This window comes from Acinonyx jubatus, chromosome D2 (genome assembly GCF_027475565.1).
Source record: "Acinonyx jubatus isolate Ajub_Pintada_27869175 chromosome D2, VMU_Ajub_asm_v1.0, whole genome shotgun sequence".
In the NCBI taxonomy this organism is placed as follows: Eukaryota; Metazoa; Chordata; class Mammalia; order Carnivora; family Felidae; genus Acinonyx; species Acinonyx jubatus.
Window position 1 is genome coordinate 66,072,833 of NC_069393.1, and position 17,375 is coordinate 66,090,207.

Genomic DNA, 17,375 nt, shown 5'->3' on the forward strand with positions numbered 1-17,375 from the left:
TCAAGCATCCTGGGAAATCCCCAGGCAGGTGGCTTCCGGACTCCACTGTGAGAATCCTGGTTCCAAGGCTAGGAACTCAGATTCTGAAGTCAGACCAGAATCCAAATCCCAGCTCTGCTGCTCACAGCTATAGGACCTCCGAGCCTCAGCTTCCTCCTCCATAAAATGGGAAGATGACAATACCTTCTTTGTGTCGAAGGATTAAATGAGATGGTTGATACAAAGGTCCAACAGACTTCCTGGAAAGCAGCGAGCACTTAATAGATGTTAGCCCTTCTCGCTGGTGGCCTCCCGGCTCTTCCCTGCCCCCCACACCTCCCTCCCACACAGGTGCTCAATGTACAATGACATGTTTGTGGCTGTGACTCAAAGCTGTCCTCTTCTTTAGGGGAAATGATGCAGGGCCTGTGGGGGTGACCTGTTCCCTGTTTAGGGAACTGTGTCTTTTTGCCACCCTTGAGGGAGGACCCCACTTTTCCACCTCAAGGGTGAATTTCAATCCTGTGTTTGGTCATTTCCCCACGGCACAAAGAAACAAAAGACTCTCTCCGAGCACCCCCAACCAGCCAGAATGTTGGAAAAGCCTCTTTTTTGACAGCTTGATGTCTTTTTTTGGCTTTGAAAAGAAAACAGAAGTCAGCTTGTGAATAGTACCACGACTGCACGAGGAGTCCAAGGGAGCGGGTGTGGGCTGGGCAGAGCCAGCGCTGATGCAGGAAACTGGGGAAGGATGAGGCTCCCTGCACGGAGGCTGTTGGCCCTGAGCCCTCTCCTCGCCCTCCTGGGCCCCCCTAGCCAAGTGGACCCCCCAGGGCACAGCCAGGGCTCCCCTCCCCACTGCTGGCTGTGCTCACACCTCCTTCTCCTCTCTGGCCGTTCCTTGTGGCCACACCTCAGGGGCCCATCTTCTGTGCTTTTCTTTTCCTCCCAGGCTGCTCACACCTTGAGCAAGGTGAGCCAAGGTCCAGAGACAGCAGCTTGTACACAGGCCGGGACACGGTAGGCCTCTGTAGCAGCCAGGCCCAGAGGCAGGGCTCGGCAGGCCGAGGGCTCCGAAGCTGGCAGTTCTAGAGGAGGACCATTTCCTCAAGGATCAGGGCGTCTGGAAAGGTCGCTCTAGACAGGGCAGGGGCCAGAGCAACGGAGGAAGGTGGGCTGGCTCACCAAGCCTGCTCAGAATTACCCCCTGGCAGCCAGACCACACCCAAGTTTTCTGCCGCTTCTGGGAGTCTCCGGTGAGGTCTAAGCTGTGAGGCCTGCGTGTGGCGATGACCCCATGGCCTAGAAGCCACCGTCCCGTCTGACGTTTGAAATTGTACCATTGGAGGGCGCTGGCTCCTGTGGGTTTGGGTCCCACTTACCTTCTCATGATAACACCGTAAACTCCTGTATACAATAAGCACTTACTAGTTGAAAGCTAAAAGCAGAAGCAGTAAGTAGTGGTCCTCATTCACCTTTAACACTTTAGTATTACTGAACTTACAGTTCTTCGCCAAGAACACTTTTGAAAACAGACAAAAGAAGACAGGCTTTTGTTCAACAGGGAGGAAGAATCCTGCTAGAGAGCCCGCTAACCCGCGTGGGCAAGGTCAGCCACACGTCCTGTGCCTCGGTTTCCCTCTTGATATAATACTTACCCTGGTTCTCTTGTCCTCTAGCTCTTAAAACTTTTCTTTTTTCTTTTCTTTTTTTTTTAAAGACAAAATGAGGTAATAGCTTTCTGTGGGTCCTGGAAGCATATTCACCCTTAGACGTAAGTGCAAGGGAGTGAGACTCAGCACAGGTGGTCAGCACACCGATTCTGCCGTCGGCTCCACAGCCTGTGGACACAGAGGAGGGCAGCGTGTGAAGACCACCGGCTACACATGGCAAGGGGCAAGGAGGCCCTGTCCAGACTCTATGACCTGCTTGCAAGTCCTAACTCCTGCCAGTGACTGAGGTCATCCGCCACCTGCAAAGCTGAAAGAGAAATCACAGAGGGAGGCGTCTCGTGGCAGCGTGGTGGGCGGCTAGGGGCACAGGCTCTCAGGGCACAGTGTTCTGGGGTCAGGTCTCCACTCCACCCCTAACCAGCAGGGTGACCTAGGGCAAGCCCCATACTACCTCTGAGCCTCTGGAAGATGGGGATCCTAACTGGCTGTGGCCTGGGTTCAAGGAAGGCCTGCACGGGCAGCGTTTAGCTCAGTGCCTGACTGTGTCCCTGGGAGGAAAAACCATAATGCTCCTGGAAGGCTTTCAAGAGAAGAGATTTGGTTTCTCAGCATTTCGTGGGGGAACAATGAGAAGTTCCTGGTGGGGAGGGTAGGGGGGAGAGCTGACATTTGCCCTGAAGGAAGCAAGGGAGAGTTTCTTCTTTGAAGAAGGGCTGCTCTCAGTGTTTTCTTTTCTTGCACCCTCAGGGTCCGGGGAAGTGGGTGAAGCAGCTGCCCAGTTCCCCGGGACAGTCCAGGGGTCCTGTCATCGCTGGTCCCTCAGGGCGGAGTGCTCTTCCCATCCCTGGGCTGACTCACGTCCACAGAGCAGGCGCTGTGCCCCGGAGACAGCTGCCCTTTCGAAGAAAACCCCCTCCTGGTGCAGCGAGAAGGGAAATAGAAACTCACTTGACCTTTACCTAGAAACTCCCTGCTTACGATGTGATGAGTTGTTTAATGCCTCTCTCCCCTCTAGGCTCTTGAAGGTCACCTTGTTCACCCCCTTAGTGCCCCGGGCAGCAGGTGCTCCAGTAAATGGATGGATGGATCAATAGCCAGATGGATGGATGGATGGGGAATTATGATGCCACCTTGTCCTGAGCAACCTCACAGGCCAGCTGAGACATCAAGATTCACCTGACTGCAATTCGCAAGTGCAGAAAACAACCTTTGCTTGAGTTTCAAATTGAGAGTATGATGTTAGAGTGCAGTGCTTTGGGGAGGCCAGTGAGAATGAGGCTCACAGACCTCCAGCTTCAGGGAGTGCAGGTTCCAGCTGCTGGGTTCTAAAATCCACTGCTGCTGAGGCCACGCTGCCCCGGGCAGCAGGGGTACCTTGGCAGGCCCATCCCTGGAGACACAGACTCCTCTGACTGCTAAGGACCCCCCAGCAGCCTAGCCAGGCCTTCCTTAACCTGCACGGCAGTCTAGGATGCTTTTGCACCACCTGACTTCCCTCGGTCCTTCACTCGGGGTGAGACTCACACGGAGGTCAGACAGTGCTCTGAACCTCTCTGGCTCCCTCTCCTTCTCTCACGTAGGGATTTCTCCAAGGAAAACCCTAGCATGGCCAGTCCTGTCTTGGCGTCCGTTTATCAGAGGACCCAGACGAACATAGCCTTAGAAGTTTAACGTGTTCTGTGGGCCAGGGAGTCAGAACAGGCTTAATGAGGAGGCAGCACACCGTGGACTTGGCTAGCAGAATGCAGACGGCTGGGAGGGCAGATTCCTGGTTCGGGCAGCACGGGCACAGGCTGCGGTGCCAGCCCTCTGGGGAGAGAGGCCGTGTCTGCCTCATTCACTGCCAACCTCCTGCACGTAACACAGCACCAGGCTCATAGTGGTCCCTCACTGAACTCTTGTTGAATCAATGAATGAACAGACTCCTTCTCCCTCCTCTTAGTGCCGCAATCCCTTGTGCTTACCTATGTTCTAGAAGCCATCACATTAAAAAAAAAATTTTTTTTTTTAAGGTTTATTCATTTTTCAGAGACAGAGTGTGAGGGGGGAGGAGGAGACACAGAGGGAGACAGAATCCGAAGCAGGCTCCAGGCTCCGAGCTCTCAGCACAGAATCTGACACGGGGCTGGAACTCACGGACCATGAGATCATGACCTGAGCCGAAGTCGGACGCTCAACCGACTGAGCCACCCAGGCGCCCCGAAGCCATGACATTTTACATTATAGAAATAGTTACTCATTTATGTCTGTCCCTAGGCAGTTTGCTTCTTGAAGGCAAGGAGTCTTATTCTCGAGCCCCACAGACCTGGCTTACAGTTGGTGTCCAAAGAAGGAATTAATAGGGTGAAAACCCATGACTGAGGGAGAAGTTGGTCTTGAGGTTACGGCTCAATTAGTTACCGTATGTGAGAGGCAGCTTCTGGTTAAGGGGGGCGGGGGGGCGGACACTCCTGAGTGCTGGTCAGGGCGTCTCCGTGTGTAAAGTGTTCCGAGGAAGATCTGGCGCATCCTGGCACCAAGGTCAGCTCCTTTCATCCCAGCTAACGTTCTGTGGTCTCAAGAGGATCGTCTGTTGAGGGTCTCTCATATTTTTCCAAGTCCCACCAGACACATGATTTTGTGGGAGTCATACAACTCCATGGCATGGAGAAGTTAGCTATTATTCCCAATTTGACAGCCTGTGGTTTTAAGCTGCCCTCACCCACCAACACTTCTGTCGGCAACAGCACCCCAGTTTTGCTTTGAGGAACACCCTTCTCCCAACAGACTGTCCTGAGGGCCTGTCTACCAAAGTGTCCCACCCTTTCCTGCCCAAGGGGTGTTCACATGACTTGAGTAAAGCCCTCAGAGGCGCTTTTTAGAATTTGAATCTTGTGCGGTGAGACACAGGGATTCGTAACAGTTGAGGCATAACTACGTGACCCAGAAATGCTACTTCCCCTTGTATCTGATTCCTAGACAGCCTCCCATCCCTTCACTCACGAGAACCTAGTTTCTGAAGATGCTCCGAGCTGAGAAGTAACTACAGGGATGGGTAACATGGAGGAAATCCGCCCCCAGCCCCTCTGGAGGGAAAGTCGGGAGTCTAGAGTTCTCAGCTGGAGACCCCAACCATTTCCGGGCCCCTGGGCTCTCTATACCCCGGTGTCCTGGCCATTCCACATTTACTAAGCACCTGGCAGGAACACCAAGATGGAAAGGACACCGTTCTGCTCTCCAGGGATTCTGCACGGGCACCTCACACACCCGGCGGAGCCCCTCTGCTTCCAGCCAGGGCTGTGCAGGACAGTGCCCAGCAAGCCAACAGCATCCCATCTTGCCTTTCAGTTCCTGCCCTAGGGCTCCCTTGGGCCACAGGGGCCTGCTGGGTCTACAAGAGAGTGCGCAGAAGTTCATTCCCCCAGGGAACCCACCACCAGTGGGGGACAGAGCCAGGGGGTAAATGCAGCAGCCTCCCCCCCTTAAGGAGTTAATTCTGGCTGGCCTTCTGAAGACTTCCCCAGTGTTTCCTTGGGAAGCTGAGCCCCCATTTCCTACAGAGGCCACCTGGACAACACATCCTCCGCGGGCTTTTCCTTCTTCCCCATGTTACATTCACCATCCTTTACTCCTAGGGTCACTTTTCACACAAATTACCCACACCCAGGTCCTTATTCAGGCCCTATTTGGGGGAAATCTAAGATAGACTCCTCATCTATTATCGGGATATCAGTCCTGAAATCAAGATAAGAGCAGGGTACTGGGGAGCACAGAGGAGGAAGCAACAGCCACGTGGGGACAAGGAGGGCTCCCAAGAGTGGTGACATTTGGTCTGAGTCTTGAAGGATGAGGACGCAGTGGCCACAAACAATGGGTAGAAGGCATTCATCCCAGGCAGGGGCCAGCCCATGCAGAGACCGTAGACAGGGAACGTGAGGAAACTTCAAATATTGCAACCTGCTGGTGTCCAGTATCCGTGCAGGTGGGGCCCGAGCCGGGAAGGGGCCACACACGGACCAGTGGTGAGGGCCCAAGGGAGGAACGGACCAGAACCACCCATGGAGTGGCCACGGGTACAGGAGCGCCTGCAGCCAGGTCTAGCGAGTCCGCGGAGGCTCCCAGAGCCAGCAGGAGATGCCGCAGTGCTGGTGGTAGGTAGCCTGGCTCCTACTACAGGGCACAGGGAAGCCTCGCCCACTTCCTGGCAGGATAAAGAGGTGGCCGATGGCCGTGACTTGAACCTCGGAGGCAGCTTCATCTTGCAAAACCCTCCTGGGAAATCACCCCAACACCCCCTCCACCAGCAAGCCCCTGTGGCGGCTCAGGCTTCTTCCTTCACCCACACCCACCCCCCCACCCCGGCCAGACACGCCCACCTGGCCACCCTCCCCCACCTGCCACCTGCCACCTTCCACCTGCCGCCTCACCGCCACAGAGGGCTCCTTGGAAGGCACCTCTTCCCTGAAAAAGAACAATCTCCAGTGCTCTTTTCCCCAAAAGGACACCTACCCTGATGCCCGACAACACTTCCTGATGTTTATATGGTTTTTAAGATAGCACAGAGGGGCCCGGCAGGTTTTTTAATTGCCTCTTTGTCTTCTGCTTTAGGGAGCGAGAAGGATCCCCAGGGGCTTGTTATCTGGAGAGGTCGCCCTGCTCCAGGAGATGAGGGATCCACCAAGGAGGGATTGGGAGGAGTGGCCGCGGTCTATCTTTCCCTCTCTTGCCAACCCGGAGCTGGGACTCGATCCACCTTTGAAGGGAATCCTGGTGCCACTCTGCCTCCGGGCTCAGTGACAGCCGGTGTTACCTCCACTGTCAGCCCCACGGAGAGACACAGACAGGCTGCCTGAGGCACCACAGCCCAGCCTGACAGGTTCACACACAGGCAACCTCACCTTGGAGCAAAATCTCGAACAATCTTCCCCTACCGAGATCTTACAGACAGCAAGGGGTGGAAGGGTCCCTTAGGCCCTGTGAACCCAGGACAGCAAGTTGAATGTTCCCATAACTGGGGGTGCTATGGTTCCAGTAATTACGGAGAGAGGAGGTACGCGTGTGAGTGGAGTATGCGCGAGGAAAGAGGAAAGGCTGGAGTCAGAAGATGACGCCAGAGGCATTTGCTGCACCCTGTGTCCGGGACCTGGTGCTTTACCTAGACTTTCTCACCAACGCTGTGATGAGATACGTACTGCTGGTGCCATTATTTGTGGAGGTCCTCCCACCCTTCCTCCCTTCCTTCCTTCCTTCCTTCCTTCCTTCCTTATTTCTTCCTTCATTCATTCATTCACTCATCACTCCTTGAACCCCCACAGGAAAGTTGTCCCCAAACTATGGTCCAGATGCCCAGCAAGAATGGCCCTGATCTGGCCTAAGTCTCCAATAAAGAGACTTTCCGCTCGCTGCGCTCAGCGGATGTGACCTCAGTTGCCCGGTGCCCCGCGCTCACATGCAGAGCATCTCTGTCCCCCATCTGTGCCCTCCTGGCCCAGCCCCTCGGCTCCTCATGGCCTCCTGGGCTCCTCCTCCCATGCAGGCTCTCAGGCCTGGCCCCTGCTCACCCAGCACCCCTGTCAGCTCCTACCGCACCTGCCAGGCTGGCTCTCCGTACTGGGAGAAAGGGGGCCAGCACACATCCCTGCTTCAGCCAGCCAGGCTGCCCAGCAGAGTCAAGGGCAAGTGGGAAGTTACGGAGGGCTGCGGCCTCTGGCTCAGCCCTGCACCCAGCTTGCGTCCCTGAGGGCATGCTCTGTTCAGACTTTACCGAAGGTCCTGGCCAACGGCCTGGGGAGGTCCCACTGCCCCAGCAACACCACGGTCCCCACCCTGCCCTCTTCCCCAGGGCTCAGCATCCGAGTGTCCATCCGGGAAGTTTGTCCTTCCTCCCGGGCAACCTGGCCTTGGCTAGGGAACATCCCAGAGTGTGATTTCCGTCCAGCTCTGTCCCATGACTGCTGTGCCATGGAAACACCACCCTCTGCTCCCCTCCCGGCGCCACCTCAAGGCCACTTCCCGTGCAACTTTCCTGCTCCTGGGATCAGAGTCATTCCCACACTGGCCCAGGCTTGGGTCAGCCCCCTCTTCTCCCTTCCTCCCTCACTCCTCTGTCCCTCCCACTCTCCGGAAGGGTAGAAGGTCTGTCACCAGGCCCCACAATTGATTAATTGCCCAGCTTTCACTGATAATTCCACCCCTGAGGGCTGCAGCCCAAAGCTTCGAGTAAACATAGTGATTTTCCTTAAATAAACATCCTCTGCACAAAGTAAAGTTGGTGGCCCGGCCAGCTGACCCTGCCACTGTTTTCACCTCTGTGCTCTGCCTCTCCCTGCTCTCCCCTCCCCCTCTCACAAGCCTATGGGAACAGACTGGGAATCAATCCACAAGGGGCCCCTGGCTTTACTTTAGTCACGGCCTTCTTGACCCTCTCTTCCGCCTGAGGAATCTCCCCTTCCCAGCACCACACCCCTACCTGCCACCTGCAGTCTTGAGCTGTTCATTAAGCCGACAGCTCTTGCTCCCTGCTACCTGTGACCCTTTCAGTGGCTCCAGCCACGCAACCCAACAAGGGGCAAAGGTAACCAAGGCCGGCTCTGGGCCCTTCCATCTTAATCCCACTTTCCTGCCTCTGCCCTCACGGCTTCAGTTTTGCAACCTCCCCTCCAATTCCATGCCCTACTGCGGGGGGGGGGGGGGGGGGAGGGGGAGGCCCCGGGGACCTGCATGCTCTGTAAGAAAGAATAGATCGGGAGCAGGGAATCGCTGAGGACAGAGCTCCCCGCACCAGCTTGTGACAGACGGTGGTGAGTGTGGGTCACACGACTGAGTGGTGGAGTGATCCCGGGCCTCTGCTTCTCAGGGGGACCCTGGAGTGAGACCTTCACCCTGTGGCCTTAACGACCCCTCAGACGCTGTGGTCACTTACCACCTGGATATTTTGGAATATTAGTTTCTCTTTTTTTTCTCTGTGTGGTATCTCCCTTTCCTTCGTTCCATTCAAGCAGGACCGATTTGACAGTCTTGCTGAGTCTTTGCTCAAAAATTGAGGACAGTTTTAGGGAGTTAGCAGAGGAGATAAACAGAAAATTTCCTGGGATAGACAGACGTCCCAGGGGAGCCTTGGAGGGCAGATTCTCCTTAATCACCTGCTCTAAGACCAGAGAGAGAATCTTCCAGCGGGAGATGGGGAGGGTCTCCAGCACCAGGAGCACCAGCCATGCTTCATGGCAGGGTGTATGCAGACAGTAAGACTCCAGGGAGGGGTGCCCCCCGCCCCCAACAGTGCATCAGGCATGTGGAGCCACCAGAACTGACCAACCTTTGGCACAGACGTAGCACAGAGCCACGGAAGCCAAAGATAAGCAGGACAGCATTTCTGGGCTAAATCATGGAGACCGGTGTTTGGCCCCATGTCTTGGTGCAGTATAGGATCTTGGAACATCTCACAAACCTAAACGCACCAGAATTGACAGAGGCGACACTTTCTGCAGCCTGGGGGAATGGGGCTCAGAGTCAGAAATGAGTTCCACTTACAACACATGACTTCTGAGTTTGTGCACCAAGGTTCGTATCAGTAAAGACCAGAGGACTTGAAGTTACCAGTTACGCTATTTCCTGTCTTCATGCTGGGCCTTTGCACATGCTGTTCCCTCGCCTAGAAAGCCCTTCTTTCCTGCAGTCTGTTTGGTGAATCCTGTTGGCCCTTTAAAACCAGGATCAGATGGTTTCTTCTCTCTGGGAAACCTTCCCACGGAGGCATCATTGTCTGGACCCTGCTTCCCTTTCTCTGCATTACTTACCTATTACATGTGCGTCTTTATTTCTTTTTACTGGTATATAATTCACACGCCGTAACATTCATTCTCCTGAAGTACACAGTACAGTATTTTTAGCATACTCCCCAAATTGTGTGACCATCACCACTATCAAATTCCAGAACATTTTCATCACTTCCAAAATAAACTCCACACCCATGACCAGGTATTCCTTTCTCCTCTCTCCCTAGTCCCTGGCAACCACTAATCTATTTTCTCTCTCCATGGGTTCGCCTATTCTCGATGTGTCATATAAACGGAATCATCCTATATTTGTCCTCTTGTGTCTGGCTTCTTTCAATTAGCATAATGTTTTCAAGGTTCATCCATGTTGTGACATGTAGATGTACTTCCTTTTTTTTTTTAAGATAACAATATATTTTATTATTTGACCAAGCTATTTTTCAACATCAGGTAGCTATTACACAATAGAAAAAGAATAGCTTCCTATTCAAAATGAATTACCGTAGATTTATTTAGCAAGCCTTATTTTTATAAATAAATTAAGTATCGAGTTTAAACAAATTTTACATCCATTTCACAATGTTTTATCCTTTCCTGCCTGGTGATGATTCACTTTCCAAATAGTTTTTTCACTGTATATAAAGACTGGTAAAATTGTAAATAAGCATTACAACTTGAATTCACGGAAAATATTTATAATCTGGAGAGACCAGAATCTGTTTTGAACACACACTCCTCTTTTTGTAAATATTAATTCGCCATCACATTTTTCCGTGGGTTTCTGTGCCTACGTTTTCTTGGAACTTAGGGGCAGGAAATGGTAGAAGGCAGGAAAAGGATACTTCAAAGGCTTTTTTTGGAGGACTGCATTTCCTAGGACTAATCAGATAGATGACTTCCGCTGTAACTCTTTGGTTATCAAAGGAATAGGAGGGATAATAAATTCTCGGTATATTTATTAACCTCATGCAATATCATCAGAGAAGTAAGTGAAAAGATTTAGGTGAAAGGTTCAAGTTACGGGGTGCCTGGGTGGCTCACTTGGTTAAGTGTAAGACTCTCGGTTTCAGCTCAGGTCATGATCTCGACGTTTGTGAGTTCAAGCCCGGCATTGGGCTCTCTGCTGGTGCGCAGAGCCTGCCTGGGATTCTCTCTCTCTCTCCCTCTCTCTCTGCCCTTCCCCCTCTTGCATTCTTTCTCTCTCTCTCCCTCCCTCTCTCAAAATAAATAAACTTAAAAAAAAACAAAGGTTCAGGTTACAAGAGTAAAAAGGCAAAAAAAAAAGAAAAGCCCCCAAAACCAAACAAGAAATAAAGAATAAAAAGGCAACTTCATAGACAATCCTCTGATATTCCTAGAGCTCTCGTTTATTTCCCTGTGTGAGTTTCTTCTTCTTAAGATAAACTGGAAGTACAATAAGAACAATCCAGAGAAAAGTTGACATGCATACAAATAGAAATTGGATAAACATATATTTTAAATATTAAACTCCATTTTTTTTCTGTTCTGAAGGAAAACATGAATACATTTTCTTTAATGTTTATTTTTGAGAGAAAGAGAGTGTGTTGGGGCACCTGGGTGGCTCAGTCGGTTGAGCAGCCAACTTTGGCTCAGGTCATGATCTCATGGTTTGTGGGTTTGAGCCCCACTTCGGGCTCTGTGCTGACAGCTGAGAGCTTGGAGCCTGCTTCGGATTCTGGGTCTCCCTCTCTCTTGGTCCCTTACCCACTCGTGCTCTGTCTCGCTCTCTCAAAAATTAAACACACACACACACACACATTAAAAAAAAAGAGAGAGAAAGAGAGAGAGAGAGAGTGTGTGTGTGTGTGTGTGTGTGCGTGTGTGTGTGGGAGAGGGGCGGAGAGAGAGGGAGACAGAGGATCTGAAGCAGGCTCCACGCCGATAGATGAGAGCCCAGTGCAGGACTTGAACTGACAAACCTTGACATCATGACCTGAGTGGAAGCCGGACGCCCAACCCACTGAGCCACCCAGGTGCCCAGAGAATACTTTTTCAACTTAAAATTCTGAGTTCTGTTTCTTTTTAGAAATTTCACTTACTCATAACTTTTACTTCATACTTTTGTAACTTTAATTTTTTTAAAGATTAACTGCTTTACATTTCCCACTGTGGCAAAAAAAAAGAAAACCTTACTGCACTGAATAGCTTCACTGTTATCAGTTGAATGTACTCTATTCGCTTTTATGCCTGAATAACATTCTGTTGTATGGATGGACCATTTGTTACTTACCCGTGATCGTTCAATGGGCATGTGGGCTGTTTTCATTTGGGGGTTATTCTGAATAACTTCCATGTTTAACATTTTGAGGAACCGACCATTGTTTTCCAAAGCGGCTGCACTGATTTATATTCCCACCAGCAATGCACAAGGACTCCGATTCTCTACACCCTTTCCAGCTCTTGTTACTATCTTCCCTTTTGATTATAGTCATCCCAGTGTGAAGTGGTGTTTCACTGTGGCTTTGATTTGCATCTCTCAAATGACTAATGATGTTTGAGCATCTTTTTATGTACTGTTTGTACTTTTTATGTACTGTTTGGCCATTTGTATATCTTCTTTGGAGAAATGTCTATTTGAATCCTTTGCCCATCTTTAAATTTAGTTATGTGTCTTTACTGCTGAGTTGTACATGGACACATTTCTACTTGAGCGTTTACCATACGATTTACATTCTACATGTCTGTAATTTACGTTTTACATGTCTGAGTACCCTGTGGCCAAATGTGGGCAGGGCCTGAATCTGATTCAAATCTGTGCCTTCCTCAGGGGCAGAATGCAGGGCATACATAATGGGCCCTCTTTAACTGCTTTGGGACTGGAGACCCAAGCTCTTCATGAAGCTGCTGTGGTTTCATCCAAGGTTGTTCCTTCTCAAAGTACTTACATTTCTAGGTTACCTGTATGTGGAGGCCCATGTAGGTCTGGGGTCCTTTCCTGACAAGTAGAGGTAGAGCTCAGGGCTCTGAGTTCTAGGACACACTCCCACACTGCCTACAGAAGGGCCCCACCCAACTCCGAGCCTTCCCTCTGCCTTTACTCTGGTGGAAATGATGAGGAGAAATGATTGCTTTTGAGCCAAGGTTGATACAGGCTGAATCTTCTTCTTCTTCTTCTTCTTCTCCTTCTCCCCCTCCCCCTCCCCCTCCTCCTCCTTCTTCTTCTTCGAGACAGAGAGAGAAAGAGAGAGAGAGAGCAGATGAGCAGGGGAAAGGGACAGAGGGAGAGAGAGAGACTATCTAGCAGCCTCCACACTCAGCGTGAAACCTGATGCAAGGCCCAATTCTACAACCCTGGAATCATGACCTGAGCCAAAATCAAGAGTCCCCAAAGGATGCCCAACCAACGAGCCACCCGGGTGCTCCCAGGGTTGGATCTTAAATAAGGGAAGAAAATCTTCATCTCTGTGTGTACCACATAGATCCCAAGATACGTTGGTCCTGTAACCCCCCTTTGTGAGTCCATCCTACCTGACTCATGTGCTGGGGACCTTTGGTTTGCTGCCCTGACAGGGGTGCTGCGCTCCCCGTGGTGGCTCCCCCAGACTCTGCTTGTATCCTTGTACAGGGTCCCTTTGTTCACCCTCCTCAACTACCCAATTTGACTAGGTCCTGTTTCCTGCTGGGCTCTGGCTGATACAGCTGGCCACAGTCAAGTGCAATGACTACAAGTCAGGGTTTTGGTCTCAGACCTGCCACACTTTAGCTGCATTGACATGGGCTCTCAAGCCTCCACTTCGTCGTCTGCAAAATGGAGACAACCCCAGTTGTGTCTGTTTTATTGATCTTTAATTGACATATTATATTAGTTTCAGGTATCAGTGTGATGACAATATTTGCATTTATTGCAAAATGATCACCACAATGAGTCTAGTTAACATCCGTCACCACACAGTTACAAATTTTTTTTCTGGTGATGATGAGAAGTTTTGAGATCTCCAGTCTCTGCAACTTTCAAATACACAATGCAGTATTAGTTAACTAAAGTCACCATCCCCATAACTTATTTATTACATAACTGGAAATTTGTACCTGTTGACCCCCTTCACCTCTTTCACTCACTCCCACCTCCTGCCCTTGGCAACCACCAAGATGATGTGAGAAGGAAATGGGGCAGTGGCCATTAGGACAGTGCCTGGCACTCACCCCGGTGCCAGCAATGAGAGATGCCATTGTTAGGATGACTCCAGCCTTGGGGAACAGATAAGGGAACTGATTTACTCCTTTCTCTTGCCTACTTGGCTCCATTTCATTGGAAAGCAACAGCTGAAGGGCAAATGACTGAAACAGGAGTAAAAGAGATGTTTGGTCAGCACTTGCTCCATGGTGGGGGCTAGTGGGAGGACAGGGAAGTCTGAGACGATCCTGCTCTTAGGGAGTTGACCGCAGAGTGGAGAAGTCAAGACGGAGCCCCAGGGAACCAGGGGACAAGAGGGTCTACTGAACCTGTCAGCTGCAGCCTTGGCCACTCAAGGTGCGTGAACCTACTGCTCAAGAGGGGATTTATTCTGTGTGCTTCTGGGGGCACCAGGAAATGAACATTCTTCTCAGCTCTAGATCCTGTGCAACTCCCACTTGCTAACAAGTGAGCCTCCTTCACATTTATCTCGGAAGCTGCTGGAGTGTAACAGGAAGGGCAGCAGGCTTGGGGGCTGTGGAGACCTTGGTGTGACCGCCCTTCCGCTGCCCGCTGGCTGGGACCCTGGGCAAGCCCCGTGACCTCTCTGCCCCTCAGCCTCTTCCTCTGTATTGCACACACATGATAGCATTTTCAAAGGGGATAACGGCCATTCAAACTTTTTAAAAAAGGAAATAAGAAAGTATAGAATGTAAGAATAAGGGCTCTGGGAGTGCCCTAAGGGATCAGAGCCAGAGAGGGCCTGGGCTGGGTTGAGGGTTGAAGGCCCAGTGGGTCTGGCCTGGTGTCTGGGGATCCCTGGGCAGGGGTCTGGGGGGATCCAGACAAAAGGTTGCCCTTCAGAGGGTGGGGTGAAGCGACATGCTGTAAGCAGCTGAGAATGCGATTGGAGACACTAGCAGCTTCCAGTCCCTTGTGGCGGGGGCAGCGGTCAGGCACAGGCGAGTGGATGGGGTATTGGCAAGTGTTGGCCACAGAGTGCCAACAGCTGCAGGTAGGCTCCCATATGCGCATCCATTCTTTCATTGGCTCAACAACATTCAGACCCGTAGCGGCTACAGGGCCATAGCAGGAAAGAGAGCCACATCCTGGTCTTGCAAAGATCACAGACTTTTAGGGGCGCCTGGGTGGCTCAGTTGGTTAAGTGTCCGACTTCGGCTCAGGTCACCATCTCACGGTCCGTGAGTTCGAGCCCCGCGTCGGGCTCTGGGCTGATGGCCCAGAGCCCAGAGCCTGCTTCCGGTTCTGTGTCTCCCTCTCTCTCTGCCCCTCCCCCGTTCATGCTCTGTCTCTCTCTGCCTCAAAAATAAATAAACGTTAAAAAAAAAAAAAAAAAGATCACAGACTTTTACACACCTTGCACGGTTAGGCCAGGTTCACTTGAAGGCCTAGGGCTGTCTCGTGAGCTCAGTGATGGTGGGAAAGGACAAATGACTTGAGTTTTCTGGACCTTTCCCTCACCTGTGGAGATAGCCCACAGGGTTGACTGGAGGAATAACAGCACGTGAGATCATGGTGGAAAATATTTACCATTCCCTGAGTGCCAGTAAATGGCAACTATTTTATTGACATTCATTCATGTATGCTTGAAATTTTAATAACTCAATACAAGTTTTTCTAAAGAAACACTTCTGTGTATGCACGAAGAGAAATGTATGCCTAATTGTCTACAATAGTCAAATACTGAAAACAGCCCAAGTGCCCAACAGCAGGGGAACGTTTAACTGTAACGTGTGCATAAAGGACACACAGCACAGCACCTCACAAGAATGAGGTAGCTAGGGGCGCCTGGGTGGCTCAGTCGGTTGAGTGACCGACTCTTGATTTCGGCTCCGGTTGTGATCTCACGGTTCATGGGATCGAGCCCTGTGTGGGGCTGCGCGTTGAGAATGCTAAGTCTGCCTGGGATTCTCTCTGTCCCTCCCGCACTCATCCTCCCTCTGTCTCTCAAAATAAATAACCTTAAAAAAAAAAAAAAAAGAATGAGGTACCTTACATGAACTGACATGGAAAGATCTGCAAGAAATGGCCTGAAGGATAAAGGGCAAGTTGCAAAATAGAACAGAATGGTTCCATTTCTGTAAGCCTACCAAAGACGATCTAGAAGAATTCACACAAAGTGATTTCACTGTGGTTACCCCCAGAGGAGGGGATGTGGTTAAGGAAGGTGGCCCAAGGGGGGTTTACTTTGTCTACATCATTTAAGTTCAAGAATACCTGTTACCCTTCAGATAGCAAAAATGATTTGAAACGAATGGCTTTATTTTATTTTATTTTTTGCACCTCTCTGGGCCTCCATTTATTTTTCCGCAGAATGAGGGCTTTGCACTAGGAAATAGTTGATGTTCCTGCCGTTCAAATTTTGTCATTGTGGTTAAAATACACAGCATAAAATTTACCGTGTTAGCCATTTCTAAGTTTACAGGTCAGCGGCATTAAGCACTTTCGTGCCGTTTGCTGTGTGACCGTCACCATTGCCCATCCTCAGAACTTTTACGTCACCCCCAACTGAAATTCTGTGCCCAGTAAATACTAGCTCCCTATTTCCTTCTCCCACCAGCCCCTGGCAACCACTATTCTACTTTCTGTCTCTATGAATTTGTCTGTTCCAGGTATCTCTTAAAATTTTTTAATGTTTTGGGAAGGCAAGCTGGGGCAGCCACTCTGGAAAACAGGATGGAGGTTCCTCAAAAAACTAAAAATAGAACCACCCGACGACCCAGCAATTGCACTACTAGGCATTTATCCATGGGATACAGGTGTGCTGTTTCGAAGGGACACATGCACCCCCATGTTTATAGCAGCGCTATCAACGATAGCCAAAGTATGGAAAGAGCCCAAATGTCCATCGATGGATGAATGGATGAAGATGTGGTATATATATACAATGGAGTATCGCTCGGCAATCAAAAAGAATGAAATCTTGCCATTTGCAACTACGTGGACAGAACTGGAGGGTATTATGCTAAGTGAAATTAGTCAGAGAAAGACAAAAATCATATGACTTCACTCATATGAGGACTTTAAGAGACAAAACAGATGAACATAAGGGAAGGGAAACAAAAATAATATAAAACAGGGAGGGGGACAAAACAGAAGAGACTCATAAATATGGAGAACAAACTGAGGGTTATGGGAGGGATTGTGGGGGGGGGATGGGTTAAATGGGTAAGGGGCACTAAGGAATCTACTCCTGAAATCATTGGTGCACTATATGCTAACTAATTTGGATGTAAGTTTAAAAAGATAAAAAATAAAATTAAAAACAATTTTTAATGTTTATTTATTTTTGAGAGGGGAGTGATGCTGTAAGTGGCAGAGAGAGGCTGAGACAGGGAATCCAAAGCAGGCTCCAGGTTCTGAGCTGTCAGCACAGAGCCTGGCGTGGGGTTCGAACTCACAAATCACGAGATCATGACCTGAGCCGAAGTCGGGTGCTTAACCAATTGAGCCACCCAGGTGCCCCAGGTACCTCTTATAAATGGGAACATATTTGTCCTTTTTTGTCTGGCTTATTTCCCCTAGCATAATATCTTGAAGGTTTGCCTACGTTGTAGCAGGTGTCAGAGTTTCATTTCTCCTTCAGGCGGAATCGTATTCTATTGTATGCGTAGAGCAAATAGATAAACAATCTATTCCTCCTCCAGTGGACATTTGCGTTGTTTCCACCTTGGCTCTTGTCAGTAGTGCTGCCCTGCACCCTGGGATACAGATATTCTGTATTCTTTCAAGTCTTTTGTGCATACACCCAGATGTGAAATTGCTGGATCATATGATAATTCTATCATTAATTTTCTGAGGAGTCTCCATACT